Source organism: Chrysemys picta, chromosome 9, assembly GCF_011386835.1.
Source record: "Chrysemys picta bellii isolate R12L10 chromosome 9, ASM1138683v2, whole genome shotgun sequence".
In the NCBI taxonomy this organism is placed as follows: Eukaryota; Metazoa; Chordata; order Testudines; family Emydidae; genus Chrysemys; species Chrysemys picta.
The window spans coordinates 82,578,549-82,596,084 of NC_088799.1; the positions used below are offsets into that span (position 1 = coordinate 82,578,549).

At 43.1% G+C, this 17,536-nt stretch overlaps 1 protein-coding gene across 1 annotated transcript in view; it reads right to left on the bottom strand.

The window, feature by feature from the left end:
- C9H8orf48 (chromosome 9 C8orf48 homolog) overlaps window positions 1–26 on the bottom strand; it is a 61,070-nt gene extending 61,044 nt beyond the window's left edge. Inside the window, exon 1 of the mRNA XM_005279510.5 lies at window positions 4–26. The gene's annotated coding sequence lies outside the window, so the exon portion shown is untranslated. The remainder of the gene's footprint in view (window positions 1–3) is intronic.
- Window positions 27–17,536: the final 17,510 nt, after the last annotated feature.

A 17,536-nucleotide genomic window follows, 5' to 3' on the forward strand; every position in this document is an offset into this window, starting at 1 on the left:
GACCCCAGCTCGCTCCGTGGCGGTAGAAGCCCCCAGGGCCGTGTCCGCGTAGGGTTGACAGCACATAAGAACGGCCCTACTGGGTCAGACTGAAAGGTCCATGCCGCCCAGTATCCTGGCTGGAGTTGGCTGGCAGTGAAAACCCGCCCTTTGTTTGCAAGTCGCCTTAGAGAAGACATAGCCGAGGGGTGCAGGCAAGGAGGTTCATAGAATACCAGGGTTGGAAGGGACCTTAGGTGGTCACCTAGTCCAACCCCCTGCTCAGTTTTTTTTGCCCCAGATCCCTAAATGGCCCCCTCAAGGATTAAACTCACAATCCTGGGTCTAGTGGGCCAATGCTCAAACCACTGAGCTATCCCTCCCCCTAACAAATTTCCCTGGCCCTGGCCTGCCTCCCACAGCATGTCACTGGCGTGTTTTGTCCTGGTCTGTGCTACACGCTGTGTTTGGCTTGCGCTGTTGGGGTCACGTTTGGACTGTGAGATCTTCAAAGTAGGGACCTCATCTTCGCCCATGTTTGGCTAGCATTGGGCACCTTTTAGCACCCTGCGGCCCTGATCTTGAAGGAGGCTTCTGGGCATTGCTGTAATACAAAAGAATAATGTATAACAGACAGGTTAGCCACTGTAGATCAGGATACATGGTGTAGCTAATGACTGCATAATTGGAGGGAGACAGTAAAGAGCAAGATGGAGATGGATAGGCAATGCTTTGGAGCAATGGTTCTCAGGCTGTGGTCTACAGAGCATTTGCTGGCATGTACAGAGAGCTGGCTGCTCGCTGTATGCTGGCCCTTCTTTCTACTCAGCCTGCCAAATCAAAAAAGCGACACCTGCATTAAATACTTTCCTCATATTATTTTTTTTCCGTTTGTGAAATTGCTAAAGATGCTACAGAGATTTTGTGGCGTGACAGTGAAAGGAGAACACACTTATAGTTGTGGTCCACTATGAGAAAATGAATATATATATATATATATATATATATATATATATATATATATATATTCAGAAAGGTCTGCCCTCTATATCAAGAAAATGTGTACCATGTGCTAATACATCTCTAACCCAAGGATTCACCTGTTATTTATTGTTGTATTTCCATGTGAGGAGTTTAGTGAAGCTAACAGCATAGTAAGATTCCAAAATGAATAAGAACACAATTTGGAGTAATTTAAGATAGGCTTCCTGTTTTCATGCTCTGGGACATAAATGATCACCAGCTTAGGCCAACCTCTTCACAGTTTCTTCCAGATCACTAATTAAGATATCAAATAAAACAAAAACTGATAGAGCCTTACAGTTCACCACTAAACACCGTTCCCCACAATTCAACACTTTCTCATTACCAATTTTATGAAAATAGGTAATGACTTTAGGTTACTGACTTGGTCAGAATTTGAATTGATTTCCTAGAGATGAAAGATTCTGACATTTCATTTCAATCTCCTGATCCACCCAATCCCTTTTAAATTCATAATTTTGGTGCATGAAAAATATATTACTCCTAACAGGTTTATTCCTTTGACATTTATTCAGGGAAAGTATTGTCTTCACATTTGAGTCATTTGGTTTGGAGTCCAGGATACAAATAATTTTTTTTTTGTCTTTCTTAAACAGGTCAGTTTATCGTTGTAATGTACCATTTGATGCCTAGGAAGTTCATATTTTGAACAGCATATTCTTTGAACTGATATTTGTTTCTAAAGGATTTGAAGATGCTAATGGATGGCCCAACCCAGTTATGTCAGAGGATATTAAGATTTGCTACCACTAATGTACTGGAGTTGTTTCTATACAGAACCGTAAATAGTGTTGTGTGAGAAGCACTGACAGGCTTTTACTGCAGCTCATCTCTTCTTCATATGTTATGTTTAAATTTAACACGATTGTTGAATGTCTTAATACAGGCAAATGCTTTCTGATGTCTCAATCCACTAAGACTGCAATATCCCTTTTAACCATAGGGCTGCATAAGAATCCATATTCGATAGGTGTGTGCATTTCCCAGGTGACTGTAATCCAGTTAACCTTGTGGACAGAACTAATTGGGCTCTCATAATGAAATTCATTACCCAGTGGTGGACTGGCCTCACACCATACTCTGATGATGGGTAAAATTTATGTAACTCATTATATACCCAGGTGTTTTCACCCAGAAACGTCAGAACTCAAGTATTTGAAATCTGAGAAATAAGTGTTTAGAGTTAAAAATATCAATAATTTTTGTCTTTACCAGCATAGACATTGAAAGTGCTGCCAAGTAGCACCCAGACTCTGTAAATCATTGAACAGAATACTTAACTTAATATTGCACAGAAAATGATATGGAATGTGTCTCTCTCTGAGGGGTTACTGCAGAGGGCTGCTGCATTTGAAAATGGTGGTTTCAATTCCAATTAATCCATATCTTCAATTAGGAAATGGACTGGTCTGCGGCTTAGTGTTGTTTGAGACTGGCAGTTGTCCATGGCGGATCAGAAGTTGTGCACACAGATGAAATATTAATAGCCATCATTACTATACAGGTTTAAGTAGATTGGAATTAAATGGTGCCGCAAGATGAAATGGAACAAAAATGTTACAGATCAGTGTTTGTGAGAAACTGAAGAATTTTTCTAATGGGTAAATATTGAATTTTATAGAATTATTTAAATCTTGAAACTAAGGGATTATTCATATTCTGGTAGCTATGGAAACATGCAGTTTATGTAATCTTGGCTTGGCTACTTGGCTGAAGGACATGCTCCTTGTTAAAATTAAGTGACTTAATTTCATAAGTATTTGGTGCCAGGCAGAAGGGAATAGGGACTCCATGGTAAAAAATATTTAGAACTCCAGTCATGAGCCACTGCACATAAAAAAAGAATCATTTTATTACAGTAAAAGTAATGGAGTGACTGGCAGGTGTCTGTTTTTAATTATGCTCTGCCTGGCAGAAAGAAGACACAGTAGGGTTCTACTTCCATTGAGCTACAGAATAGGATGGGGAGGGGCTACAATCTTTTGTTAAAAAGGTAAACTTCCTTTTTAGAAGCAGCCATACTGTCTTGTATTGTGATCTTGTCAGCTTTTATAGGCAAAGTTAGATCAGACTTGGTAAGTATGTGGATGAGAGACTTCCAAGAAAAGCACTGGTCCTGAAGGAAGTGCTATGAGAAATCAAGTAATTAGCATTTTTTGCTCCATGTCAGTAACAAGTCTGTTACCTCCATGTGGTGCTAGAGGACATTATGCTGCTGAAAGTGTTGTCTTTAGATGAGACTTAAAACAATAAGATACTTTACCACTTTGATACTAAGGATCCCAAGTCTGTTTTTGCAAAGATTTGGGCATTAGGCTTTGTGACTTGCCCTAGATTCCAAGCTGCGTAATTATATTGTGCTTTCTTAATTTTAATTTGCACTTTCAAGTGGATATATTATTATTTACTTTTTGTCCTAATACGCTGTGCTGTTAAACAGCTGACACACATGTTCATCCTCACAGTTGGCAACATTTCAATGGGAAAGGCATATGCAGACTGTAAGATGCTTTTGGATCCTTCTCATCTTATGATTACAGTGTAATTAAAATACGAGACACAAAGCAGATCATAATTCAAATAAAACAGTCCTAAAATTGGTTTGAGGAGCTCATTAAAATCCATAGGAAAGTGCAGCCACTTCCTCCCACCAGCACTCCAAAATGATGATAGACTCGCCTTTCTGTGTGAGGAAACACACACACACACTATCAAACTATTTTTTTTTCATTTATTACACATTCAAACCTTGATGGGAAACTGTGTGTGGGGCGGGGGGGAAACAGCATCTGAAAAAGTAAGTTCAAAACAAATGTTTTTCAGAGAGTGATTTTTATGGTAACGCTTGTGAGTTCAAGAATATGTAATGCAATGTCAGTGATTTTTCAGCATCCCAAACATTTCCAGAGAGTATGATGCCTTGTTCTTTTGGAAATTGCATAGCTAAATTCATGATGTTCATGTTATACATTTTATCAATTTCTCCAGCAAGGTCAATTAAAATCTATATGTCATCTGTTTATCAAGCAGCAACTGGCAACCAAACTGGGTCAATAACAAAGAACAGTGAGTTCCCTGTTCTAGTATTAAGCTGTCTTCAAAATAACTGCCTCTGCCTGCACCTCCATGTCCTTGAGTTCCTTAGGTTTGAGTTTCCTCTACCTTACACAGGTATAATTCCACTAACTTCAAAAGAGTTACTGCTTGTGACAGACTGAACAATATTCTGCAACATCCTGGACAAATCTTGTGGAATTAAGATAAACTTTACTGAATTAAGTTAAACCTTATTGAATTAGGTTTAATACCTTTAGTGTCCATTGTATTAAAAATGCCCACCCACGCTGCTTCTCACCACCCCCATTGGCCCGGGACGGCGAACCGCGGCGAGTGGGGGCCACGATCGGCCGAACCTGCCATGTCAGCAGGTAAATAAACTGTCCCTGGCCCGCCAGAGTACTTACCCTGGCGAGCTGCATGCCAAACGTTGCCGACCCCGATATATAGTAAATGCTTGAGTTTTCTTCCTTTTTTATTGTTTTCACTTGGGATTTTTCCATGGACTTTTCTGAAGCATTCCCAGCCTGCTGCTAAAGGGAGAGCTTTTCAAGGGAAAGCAGAGCTCAACACAGGCTTCGCTCAGATCAGTACTGGAAGCAGCTAAGCAGTTTTCCTCAATAATAGGTTGGCTCCCTTTGGAATCTGTCAGACTCTGTTTCAAAATGATGAGCCATTTTGACACGTCAGTAAATAACTTCTATTAGAAATTGAAGCCTTTCCACAGAAACACAGTGTTTAACTTATCGCTGTACCATTTAAACACAATATTTAACTGGTTTCTTAACTAGGTTTTTATATCATGCTTATCACTGTGTTATCTGAGAATCCTACAGATTCTAAAAGAATTAGCAAGGATCGCTGTTTCTCCCCTGCCATCCCTCTGTTGATTGGTTACTATCATTATTAGAGAAATCCAAGCTGAAGAAGTGACTTTGTATGTTATTTCAAAGACATGGAGATTCATGGTCTTTCTAATATTTTGTTTAAATGAAGAACACAATCACAGACCAGTTTCTGAGAAGTCTTCTGTGAGCATGAGTCTCACCCTTGTGGTTCAGCATTTGATTGTTCCAGAGCAAGGGTTCCCAAACTTGGTTTGCGGCTTGTTCAGGGTAAGTCCCTGGCGGGCTGCAAGACGCTTTGTTTACCTGAGCGTCCGCAGGTATGGCTGCTTGCAGCTCCCAGTGGCTGCGGTTCACCATTCCCAGCCAATGGGAGTTGCGGGAAGCGGTGGCTCAGCCTGCGCCACTTCCCACAGCTCCCATTGGCTGGGAACAGCGAACCACGGCCACTTGGAGCTGCGAGTGGCCCTACCTGTGGACACTCTGGTAAACAAAGTGTCTCGCGGCCCACCAAGGGCTTACCTTGAACAAGCCACAAACCAAGTTTGAGAACCCCGGTTCCAGGGGAACAGACTAGCTATTACAGATGGTCATACTTGTGGAGGAAGAGGCAATTTTTTAGGTAGCTTGGGCTTATCCCATCAGGGCTTTGAAAAGTGGCACCAGAACCTTGAATTTGGCATCTGGTCACAAGCAGATGGACATTTTCTTTAGTTAGAGCAGGGGTGGGCACACTACGGCCCGGGGGCTGCATCTGGCCCTTCAGACATTTTAATAAGACCCTTGAGCTCCCACTGGGATGGGGGGGGGGGTCCAGGGCTTGCCACACTCTGGCACTCCAGCCGGGGAGCAGGGTCGGGGGCTTGCCCTGCTCCACGCGTGCCGTGGCTCCACACAGCTCCTGGAAGCAGCGGCATGTCCCGCCTCCGGCTCCTATGTGAAGGGGCAGCCAGGGGGCTCCACTCCGCACGCTGCCACCGCCCCAAGCACCGCCCTCACAGCTCCCATTGGCTGGGAACTGCAGCCAATGGGAGCTGCAGGGGTGATGCCTGAGGACAGGGCAGCATACAGAGCTGCCTGGCTGTGCCTCCACGTAGGAGCGGTACGGGGGTCATGCTGCTGCTTCCAGGAGCTGCTTGAGGGTAAGCGCCGTCCAGAGCCTGCACACCTAACCCTGTCCCGTGCACCTACCCCAGCCCTGATCCCCCTCCTGCCCTCCGAACCTCTCAGTCCCAGCCCAGAGCACCCTCCTGCACCCCCAACCCCTCATTCCCAACCCCACCCCAGAGCCCGCACCCCCAGCTGGAGCCCTCACCCCCTCCTGCACCCCAACCCCCAATTTCATGAGCATTCATGGCCCGCCATACAATTTCCATACCCATATGTGGCCCTCGGGCCAAAAAATTTTGCCCACCCCCGAGTTAAGAGTGTATATATATGTCAGTACACATACACACCCTATAGGGGGCATGTCAGGGAACAGGCAATAAACTCCTGTTATATTTGTATTTTGGGGTGATAGACTAAGGCAAACATCCCAGACATTTGATATTCTGACTGCACTGCTCTACAGCCAAAATGCTTCTGAAATAAATGTAGTCTAACTTTACTAATTCTGGGTCACTGAGAATGAAAATGATGCTTAAAATTATTGATTGGCTCTAGTTTTCAAGATATGCTATTGGGTCAGTATATATGACCCTTGACTTGGGAATGGCGGAGGATAAGTGAGTTATAAAGGGAAGGGATCTCAATTTAAACCAGAAATGACTAAAATACATCTTTGACCGGATCTATGAATAAATCTATGACTGGGTTTGGACAGTACTTGCTTTTTAGGCAAAACAATGAATGATGCAATCTGAAGCTGGTATTGCGTCATAACCATACATGATATGAATTGCATCATGTTATTCCTAGGAGTCATAGATGATGTAATCATAACGAAGCTTACATCACTCTGCTGAACAAATTGCCCTATATCAGCTCTAGAAATCATACAGTGTCGTGCTCTCTTATTTGTCAGTGTTTGATTTTGCAAAGGGACACATTTCTGTTTAGCCAAAGTGAGCAGAGATGCCTCATACTTGTGTGAACAGTGCAGATAACTTCTGCTATGTTTGTGGTGAAGTGACTTTTGCATCACAAAAGCACAGTATAACCACTATGGTTAAGAAAGCCTATCACCTTTATTTTGGCTGCAAAATTGGAGATCAGGACAAGAGGTGGGCCCCACACATATGCTGCAACACTTATGCAACAAATCTTCGCCAGTGGTTGAACAGGAAAAGGAAATCTATGCCTTTTGCAGTGCCAATGATTTGGAGAGAGCCAACAGATCATACCAGCAATTGTTACTTCTGCATGGTGCCTCCAGTTGGGAAAGGTGTGTCAAAGAAGAAAAAGTGGACTGTGCATTATCCAAACATTCCATCAGCTATACGCCCAGTACCCCACGGAGAAGGACTGCCGGTTCCTGATGCACCAGAATCATTCTCACTTGAGTCAGACGAGGAAGAGGATGAAACTTCTGGTCCTGAACCATCAATGTCACAGGACCCACATTTTCTCCCATCCTCCTCCTCTGAACCACACCTCATAACACAAGGTGAACTGAATGACCTTGTCAGGGATTTGGAACTACCCAAGAGTAAGGCAGAGCTGTTTGGGCTCCAGACTACAGCAGTGGAATCTCCTGGCAGGTGATGTTAGGGTTTCCATGTTCCATGACAGTCAAAAGGATCTTGTCCCATTCTTCTTCATGGAAGGTGATCTTGTAGCCTGCAACAAGATCAGTGGTGTGATGGCAGCCCTCAACATCGTTCACAATCCAGATGAGAGGAGACTGTTCATTGATTCATCGAAGACTAGTCTTAAAGCTGTTTTACTGCATAATGGCAATGTTTTGCCATCAATTCCAGTTGGTCATTGTAAGAGGGTCCGGACTCACCCCTGCGGCGCCTCCTGCTGGTCAGCCAGGGAATTAGCTCACCAGCCTCTGGAGCACCCTCTGCAGGCCGGTGATCTGCCTTGTCCTCTGCTGGCGCCCATGTCCCTCCCAGGACCCGGTGCCCCTATTACTGGGATGCTGCCCCCTGGCAGTACCCCCACACTAGGTCTCCCCTCCCTGGGGAACCCCTACCCACTATTCCCACCTTGCCTCAGCACTAGGCCACTGCCAGTCACCAACTAGCCCCCGCTCCCTGGGGCAGACTGCAGTATAGGCCACTCATCACTGGCAAGGAGGGTTTGGACCTGCTGCCTTGGCCTTGCCCTGGGCTGCCCTGGCCTGCCCTCTGCAACCCCCAGTACCCCTTGACCTTCCGCTAGGCCGCAGCCTGGGGCTATCCAGGCTGGAGCTCCCCAGCTTCTCAGCCTTTCCCCAGCCCAGCTCCACTACAGGTACCCTGTCTAGCTCCCTGCAGCCAGGCCCTTCTCTCTCTGCACTCAGAGAGAGACTCTGAGCTCCTGGCTCCCAGCCTCTTATATAGGCCAGCTGAAGCCTGATTGGGGCATGGCCCCAGCTGCAGCCACTTCCCCCAATCAGCTCAGTAGCTTTTCCCTTTGCCCCAACCCTCTGCCAGGGCTGTTTTAAACCCTTCCAGGCAGGAGCGGGGTAAGCACCCCGCTACAGTCATGCAGTCCATATGAAGGAAACCTATGACAACATGAAACAACTTTTGAGGTGCATAAACTATGACCAACATCAGTGGCAGCTTTGTTGCGATTTGAAGGTTGTTGCTCTCTTGCTTGGTCTGCAGACTGGATACACAAAGTACTGCTGTTTTCTCTGCGAATGGGATAGTCGTGCAAGAGATTCCCACTACATCAAGAAAGATTGGCCACTCCGACAGTCATTGGAGCCTGGGAGGAAAAGTGTTCAGCATCCACCACTTGTTGAATCAAGGAAGATTGTGTAAGGGTGGTAACAAATCAAGCTGGGTCTGATGAAGAACTTTGTCAAAGCCATTGACAAAACACAAGCAGCTTTCAGGTACCTCCGTGGAAAATTTCCAAGGTTAAGTGAAGCTAAGATAAAGGAAGGTGTCTTTGTTGGTCCTCAGATTTGTGAACTTCTTCGAGATGATGTATTTGACCATGCACTGCGTGGCAAGGAAAAGACGGCATGGAAAGCCTTCCAGTTAGTGGCAATAAATTTTCTCGGAAACAACAAGGCAGACAACTACAAGTTGTTGGTGGAAAACCTCCTCAAGGCATACAAAAGCCTTGGTTGCAACACTTCACTAAAGATACATTTTTTGCACTCTCATCTAGATTTTTTTCCACCGAACTGCGGAGCAGTGAGCGACGAGCACGGCGAGCGATTTCACCAGGACATTGCAACAATGGAGAAACGCTATCAGGGCAAATGGAGCCCATCAATGCTTGCAGAATATTGCTGGACAGTGACAAGAGATGCTCCATTTAATGAATATAACAGACAAGCCAAGAAGCGCCGAGTAGACACTGAATAGGACTAAACTATGTACATAATAGTTTTTTGCCTTTTGTTTCATAATAAATTTTATTTATATAACCCTTTTGGTGATTTTTAAAGTGTTACATAAACAGGACAGGTGAAATATTATCATGTAAAGCAACCATAAACACATGAAAAGACCTAGGTTTACAATTTATGATTAAAACTCTATCTACACAATATACATAGACATAAAATGTAAAAACTTAAATATCTTAGAAATAGTAGCCAAACAGTTGTTTTAATTGTCATATTTGAATTCAGCACATCAAAATACATAATAAATAGCACATTTTATCTCTGAAGCAGACGACTTCTCAAAAATTGTAGACCAGTATATTCTGTCTGTATGTCTGTCTAGCTCATTACTATATTATCTGTTCACTTATCCTTCTCTCTTGTGATGTGGATGGCAGTTCACTAGAAACTGAGCTGGTGCTACCAGCTCCTTTTTGATAGCTAGCTGTGGCCATCAGATATCAATAAGATGCCTACAGCTCCTCTTTTGTGCACAGACTAATGGCTCTTAATTGAATGGTATTGCAACCACCAAGCAGGTTTGTCATTCCCTCAGATGCATTTTAATTGATTGTAGGAAAAAATGAGATAATTTTTTCCCCAACTAACTTTAAGTGAGTTCCCATTAGCACCAGGAATTTCAAAGTCATGTAGCTTGATTATGGAATATATGTTAACTTAATTTATTAAAATATCTAATTTCTTAGGGATAGGCAGAGTTCATATGATGAATACTGTCATGTATTGTTCTGAGCAGATTGTACATAAAAAAGCAACCAGTGTATAGATATTGGGCCAAATACTGCATTGATTCATCACAGAATCTCAAAGCATATTTGAAACATTAATTAAATTCTCACAAAACCTATAAGTTAGACACTGTACAGAGAGGGAAACTGAAGCACAGAGGTTAAATTATTTGCGCAAGTTCACACAGAAATAGAATCCAGGGGTCCTGACTCCTCGTCCCTTGCTATGACAAGGCACAGATCTTTCATACTTTCATAACACTCCTAATCTGCTCATGAAAATACATTCCCATTTCTGATTTTCTTATTCCTTTCACATTGGATACATTATCATGCAGGGTGAATCGCCATACCATAGAGTTCTTGGGTACATAGCAGGATAAGCCCTTAAAATATATCTTATGCTATTTCTCACAGTGTAATATGATGGATATTTCTGAAGAATAATTGCATGTCTTTCACTTTACTGGGTCTCAGAACCACCTACAGGAGGGCGGAGATAGGTGTCAGGAAAGGAGATAGATGGCAGAAAGCTAATACTCAGTTGGCAGACAGGTTAAATGATGAAGTGCACCGGGGGTTGCCAATGTCTGTGCATGAAAGGGAATTTTCAGCATACCTAAAGAGCAGTTCACAAATCCTGTCAAATGCAGTTAATGTCTTGTTATGTCAACTGGAGAGATGCATCATCTTTCTCCGTTTTTTAGATGCTTCTTAAGCATTATAGTCTTCACTAGATGACATCATACTGATCTCTGTGCAACAGGTTTCCGTGATACCACTATACAGTATCAAAAGGGGCACGTGGGGGAGATAGTATCCTAGACTTAAAATTCAGTTGTCTGAACTTAGGGCACCATGTACATTTGGACTGGAGTGGGAAAGCAGGGACCAACTTCATGAATTACCAGAGCTGTGTTATTGCCCTGGACTCCATGTGGGCTTGGACCAAACCCCTCCAGTTCTGTACAATTCCTAACTTTGGGAAAGTTTGCTTCCAGCTCCTCTGTTGTTGCAGTGTGTGCATGGGCTTATGAGATGTGGTAATGGGGTATGGAACTTTTCCCCTTTGGGTTGCCAGTTCAAATGCATGTCAAAGCTGTAGTAACCTAAAGCCACTACCATGTAATACTGGTTCACTTGTAGATGTGGAATGAATTGGTGGTCTGCAGCCAGTCCCTTCCATAAGTGATTAGTCTAAGCTATGAAGTTGGAAGACATTTTGTGTCAGCCACAGTGCCTGAGTCCAGCAATTTCAGTGAAGAATCTCCTTTATATTCATTACAACCAAGTCCTGTCCCTTCCTTACTATGAGGCATACTACCAGGTTTGCATCACAGAAACCACCACTAACTGGCCCTCCTGTGGGCAGTTTCTGCAGAGAGGCCAAGGACTAAATGAGCCATGGAGACTGAACTTCCCTTTCATCCCTAGAGGGTCATGAATCATATTAGGATTGAAGCATATTGGATGGCAGGAAGCAAAGCTTGCACAGCCGGTCCCTAATCTAGTGATAGATGCAGGATTTCCAGGCTCTGTCCTAGGCTGCCAACTTTTTCCCACACTAAATTTCTTTTCTTTTCTTTTCTTTTTTTAATTATCTTTTATGGTAAATACCAACTTTTTTTCTAATTTGGATGCAACTTGAAATAACGGCAAACTCCATTTATTTCCAGTGTCTGGAGACTGGCCCCCCATAATTTATTTAGCGCCATTTCCATTTAAGTTGTCCTGTGTTCGTCAGGGATTTCCATGTGACTGGCTGACAGTGGCAGCTGTTTACAGGAGCACAGCTGCCATCTCTGGGAATTCTGATCTTCACAGCCATCAGTAAGGCACAGACCCTGACATTTAGTGCTAGGCTATGCAAGCATTTCATATCTGTTACCACTTCTTTTTCCAGGCATTTTTACACTGTTTACAACAATACAACTTAAGTGTCACTTCTGCACACTAAGATGTGTATTTTTAATTGCAAAGTAGAAAAAAAGATAGTGTCAAAAAACAAAAATCCAAAAAAATCACTGCATAAAGTGCTGCTTCTGGACAGCAGTCTCAATGGCTTCAGATGCCTATTTATTATTTAATTTGCATAGTCCTAATATGTTTACTGCAGATTTTTAAAATTTCCTTACATATTGAGGCATCACTACTGCACCATCTTACAATCCCTGTCAGAAAAAAAGGCCATTTTGTGGGCTGAGTGAACTGCAAGTTTATTTAGCCCATACACCAGCTCATGACAGACAGATCTGACCTTTCCCCATTTATATTCAGTTATATCATGTATAATGTGGGGTTCTTGAGATGTGTGGATGGTGACGTATGAGCTCCTAAATTGTTAGAAGTGGAAGGACTTGCTGTATGTCCTTAGAATAGTGATTTCCCCCTCATCTGCAATTAGGCCTCAGATTTCACCTATGATTTCAGGGGTCTGGTTGAATTATTAGCAAATAGTTTGTTCAATGATTGACAGGGAAGAAATAGTGAATAATTTGGTTGCTTGGCAGTTTAAAAATTAATCCTCACAGACAATGAATTTGACTATTTGAGCAGCTCTAGTCATCATTTGGGCATTCTTATTATAACAGTTCCTCTGATAGGTACCTTGACTAGCAACTGCTTCAAGGAGTCCCTGGTTTCTTCATCTAATTCTTCTTCAGTGTCCTCAAAGGCTCCACAATGAGATGATCAGGTGAGGAGGGCTGGGCTGAGCATTGGGTTATCTGGGAGAAGTGAAAAGCAGTGAGCACACTGTGTGCTGATGTTACAGGGAGTTTGGCACTAAATGTGGGAAACACAACTCACATCCATGCGCACAATGACCAACAGACGTGCTGTGTTAGAACTTATTTAAGACAACGCGTGATAAAGCACTAGCATTACCAGTGACCATAAATTGTTTAGATTCAAGTGTAATTCGATATGTAGTCTACGTGTGGTGCCAACGCCAATACTCATTAAATTATAAATCATGCAGTATAGCAAGGGTGGCCAAACCGTGGCTCATGAATCACATGTGGCTCTTTTAGAGTTAAAATGTGACTCTTAGAGCCCCGCACGCCCTCCCCACCCCTGCTCATTCTTCACCTACCAGACTTTGGCAGGGGAGAGGATAGCTTGTGACCTCGGCCTTGCAGCAGAGTGCTGGGGAAGGGGCTTCTGCCCAGCAGGGAGGGGGGTTGTGGTGTTTCAGCCCCGCAGGGCATGCCTGCCAGGGCTCGGGGCTTCAGCAGGAGTGGGGCTAAAGCCCCACACTCCGGCAGGTGCCTCCCATGGGGCTGAAGCCCTGAGCCCTGGCAGCTGTGCCTCGGCTCTCAAACTTCTGGAGATTGTCATGTGTGGCTTGGAGGGTCAGTAAGTTTGGCCACCCTTCCAATATAGTGTCATGTGCATCTGCTATACTATGAGAAAGTAGGCAAAATGCAGAGCAAACGAGCAAGAGTATTGCTCTTGGGTATAATACAGTGCTAAGTATCAAACCATAGGAAGATGCATGTGTCCCATCCCCCTCTCAAACTTTGCAAGGGTAGAAGACTGAATATCTGTAGATAGCATGTCCACAATTTAAAAAGCACCTGACTTTTCTGAGCACTTTATTGTGCAGGATCAACTATCAGAGCAGTAAACTCCTTATATAGTAACACAGGTTTTGGATGAATATTCATGCTGGTGCTTGTGGATTTGAGAACTACTTTTGATGCTGTGCTGACCAGGCAATCCTATTATAACATCTATATCTTTATGCTGAAGCTTTCACCTTCTTCACATCTTACCTGGATAGTAGACAGCATCAAGTTTCTTTTAATGAAGGCACTTTATTCAAACCCCTGCTCTTAGTTGCAGATAGAATTCTCCATGGCTAAGGAAGTGGTATGATATTCTTGCCCAGGCTAGCACTGAATATCAGAGTATGACATGACAAAAATGGCTGTGAAGGTCAGAATTGTAATAGATAGCAGTTGAGCTCCTGTAAACAGCTGTCACCACTAGCCAATCCGCATGGAAATCCCTGACAAACACAGCACAACTTAAATGGAGATGGCACTGCATAAATAGAAGTAATAATAGCTACACAAGACAAATAATTCTTTTTGTTGGTCTTTCCTAAATAGGTCAGTTTATCATGTCCCACTTGGTGCCTAGAAAGTTCATATTTTTAACAGCATAATTCTTTGAACTGATATTTGTTTTTAAAGGATTTGAAGGTTCTAATGGATGGCCCAACCCAGTTGTGTCAGAGAATATTAAGATTTACTAACACTAATGTCTTGGTGTTCTTTGCTGCACAGAACTATAAATAGTGCTGTGTGAGAAGCACTGATAGGCTTTTATTGTAGCCCATCTCTTCATATGTTATGGTAAATTTTAAACACAATTGTTGAATATGCTTTCTGATTTCTCCTTCCATTAATACTACAATATTCTTTAACCATAGGGCTGCATAAGCATCCATCCGTACTTGATCGATGTGTGCATTTCTCAGTTAACATTGTAGACAGAATTAATTAGGCTCTCTTAATGAGATTTATTACCCAGTGGTGGAATTGCACTTAATTCTTCAAGTACAGTGGACATCAGTTTCCAGGGCTGTCAGTCCAGCTTCTTTTACCATTACTAAATTTACTCTGTGTGTGTGTGTATTAAAATAATTATGATTCTAAAACCGTTGCATGTTTTTTAAATCTCACCATAAGACATCATTGATTTGTTTAGCTTTTCAAATGAACACTCCTCCCTTGCTGTAAAGGGCCTTGGGATGACTTTTTGCTTGTAAAAAGTTCAATAAAAATGTAAAGTTGTTTGTGACCCAGCTTCACTCTGATAGTCAGAGATGAAAAGCTGGTGGTGGCCACAATCTCTATTTCCTACTGTTATGGCTTTGCCATCACTATGATGAATTTCCAGAGCATAGGTTCTGGCTGTGATCAGTATCACTGGCCAGTGTCACTTGCAGGTTTCACAAAGGTTCAGTAATCTCTGGTCAGTAATATAGACTGAAGAATCCATACTGCAGAAATTTAATTCTGCTAACGTTGTCCCTGCAATTGGGTCTTGTAATGCAAATGACACTGAGTCAAAATTCCACAGATTTTTTTAGAAGACACGAAATAGCTTGTAACCACATTAGTATAGACCCTATAACTTCATAGTGATTACAGACTGTATTGATTGTACCTCATAATTATGCAGGAATTTATCAAATAACCTCAAGAACAGTTACAGTGTTCATTGCAGTGTTTTAGAACATTGCAATGTTATAGAATTACAACAATCTAGTGTCGAAGTAAATATCCAATCCCCACTCATTGCATTTCATTACGATGCAGTTACAAAGAGACTTTGTGCTATTTTTATGATTGATAGAAAATAAAGCAACATCAGGTTTTTATTCAGAAATTTCGTATTTCTCAGGAAATATCTGCTGATGGTACTATGCAGTTGCTGTATGAGCAAATATACCTAGCTCTTGCTTTTTAACCGAGATAATACTTAGCATGCTACCAGAGGCCTGGTGTCCTGCAGATACACAGTGCAAGGGAGCATGCCAGACTTGAGTGAAAGGATGAAGGTATTATTCAGTCAATGGAATGACAAAAAGGTTTAAGGAGCTATTGACTGTATTGCAGCATCCTGTCACCAAACTCAGCCTGTGGTGCCAAGGGATGATAAGACTTTAAAAAATGTTTGAATCAGGGAATGATGTATCTAGCTCCTAATCCTGCATGGTCAGTACATCCAAAATTCCTGCTGCATGGGAGTTTTGGGTGTATAAGGAATGCAGGATGATCCCTTTAATGAGCAGCATTATAGGGTTTAATAAAAGAGAATTTTAGCTTTCTTAAATATCTTTTACAGGGTATCCAGAAATGGGTTGCACAAAAGACTATAAGTAGCAGAGTCTAGGGAGTCAATTTTGCCTGCAGATATGCTGATGTAAATGGAAGGAGACACCTGTGTCTCTGTGGGCAGAATGGTGGCCTGCATGTACAAATAGAGCAGCCGTCCCATCACAAGCTCAACAATATCCAAAGATGGAATTCAGTTGTTGGAATGAAGGGATGCCCCCTTTCATTGAATCTCACCTCCCGTCATGACAGGCATCGTGGCTCTCTCTTAAACAACCTGGCATAATCCTAACACTTGATCTCACCCAATAGCTTTCACTAAGAGAACATAAACGTGTTGGGCAGGAAACTGGGGTTATCTCCTTTGTCTTTTGGAAAAGTAACTTGGTATCTTTCCCTTCCACCTGGATCACAGGAGTGCAGAATACTGCCCGAGCACCACCAGCAGCTTGCGGTAGCCTAAAATGTTTTGCCTGTAGCTGCTCTCTCCTATTGACAAGGCAAAGAGTAAAACAAAGCAGATCAACTAAAGGTGCTTATTGCCAGTGATGCCTGTTAACTGAGGATACAAGTTCAAATGAATAGGCATGTTGCATATTTTTACTTTTGATGTTAAAAAAATGCTAATTACTATATAAATAAGGTGTCGCGTTCAGGGTCTTGGCAAGTTGCTAATGTGGTTTTGGCATGGCAAAGTTTGGGCATCTATCAACTCACTAGAGAATCACCAAAGGTGCGCAAGACAGACCTTGCTTTAACACTTCATCAGAAGATGCCACTTCTCTCCGGGTTTTTCTCCCGCACTCTTTTACTACCATTCAGTGTCTACATTTTATTGCTCTTTTGCACATTAGCAAGTGGTCTGTGTCTTCACTCTTTGCAGTTGAGTCCCAAGCTCAGGGCCGGCTCCAGGCACCAGCCCAGAAAGCAGGTGCTTGGGGCGGTCAAGAGGAAAGGGCGGCACGTCGGGCTGTTCCGCGGCAATTCGGAGGCGGGTCCCTCTCGGAGGGAAGCACCTGCTTCTGAATTACAGCCGAAGAAGAAAGCGGCACGGTGGAGCTGCTGCCGGAGTGCTGCCGATCGCAGCTTTTTTTTTTTTTCCCCGCTGCTTGGGGCGGCAAAAACCCTGGAGCCGGTCCTGCCCAAGCTGCCAGTAAATTTTGAGGAGATGGCGCTCACACATGTAACAGCTGTCCAGCTGTGTGTAGGTTTTGCAGGGTACTGAGATCAAGCCCCTCTGTGACACCTGCTTAGTCCCAACAGGAGGCAGCAGCTATTTAAAAAGAATACTGTCTTTTGACTGTTAGAATAGAAATTATAACACCAAAACACATCAGTGACCTAGGAGACCTGTAGCATGTGATGTTTTCAATCAAAGTCATAGCAGTGTCCTGCTGCCAGTATTTTAACAAGGGACTCCTACAACCATTTCCCCCTTTGGCCTAAGATAAACTGTGTCTAGTAGGAGAGTGTGCGCAACACAGGGGAGGCTGAAGGGACTAGGAAATCTATTAG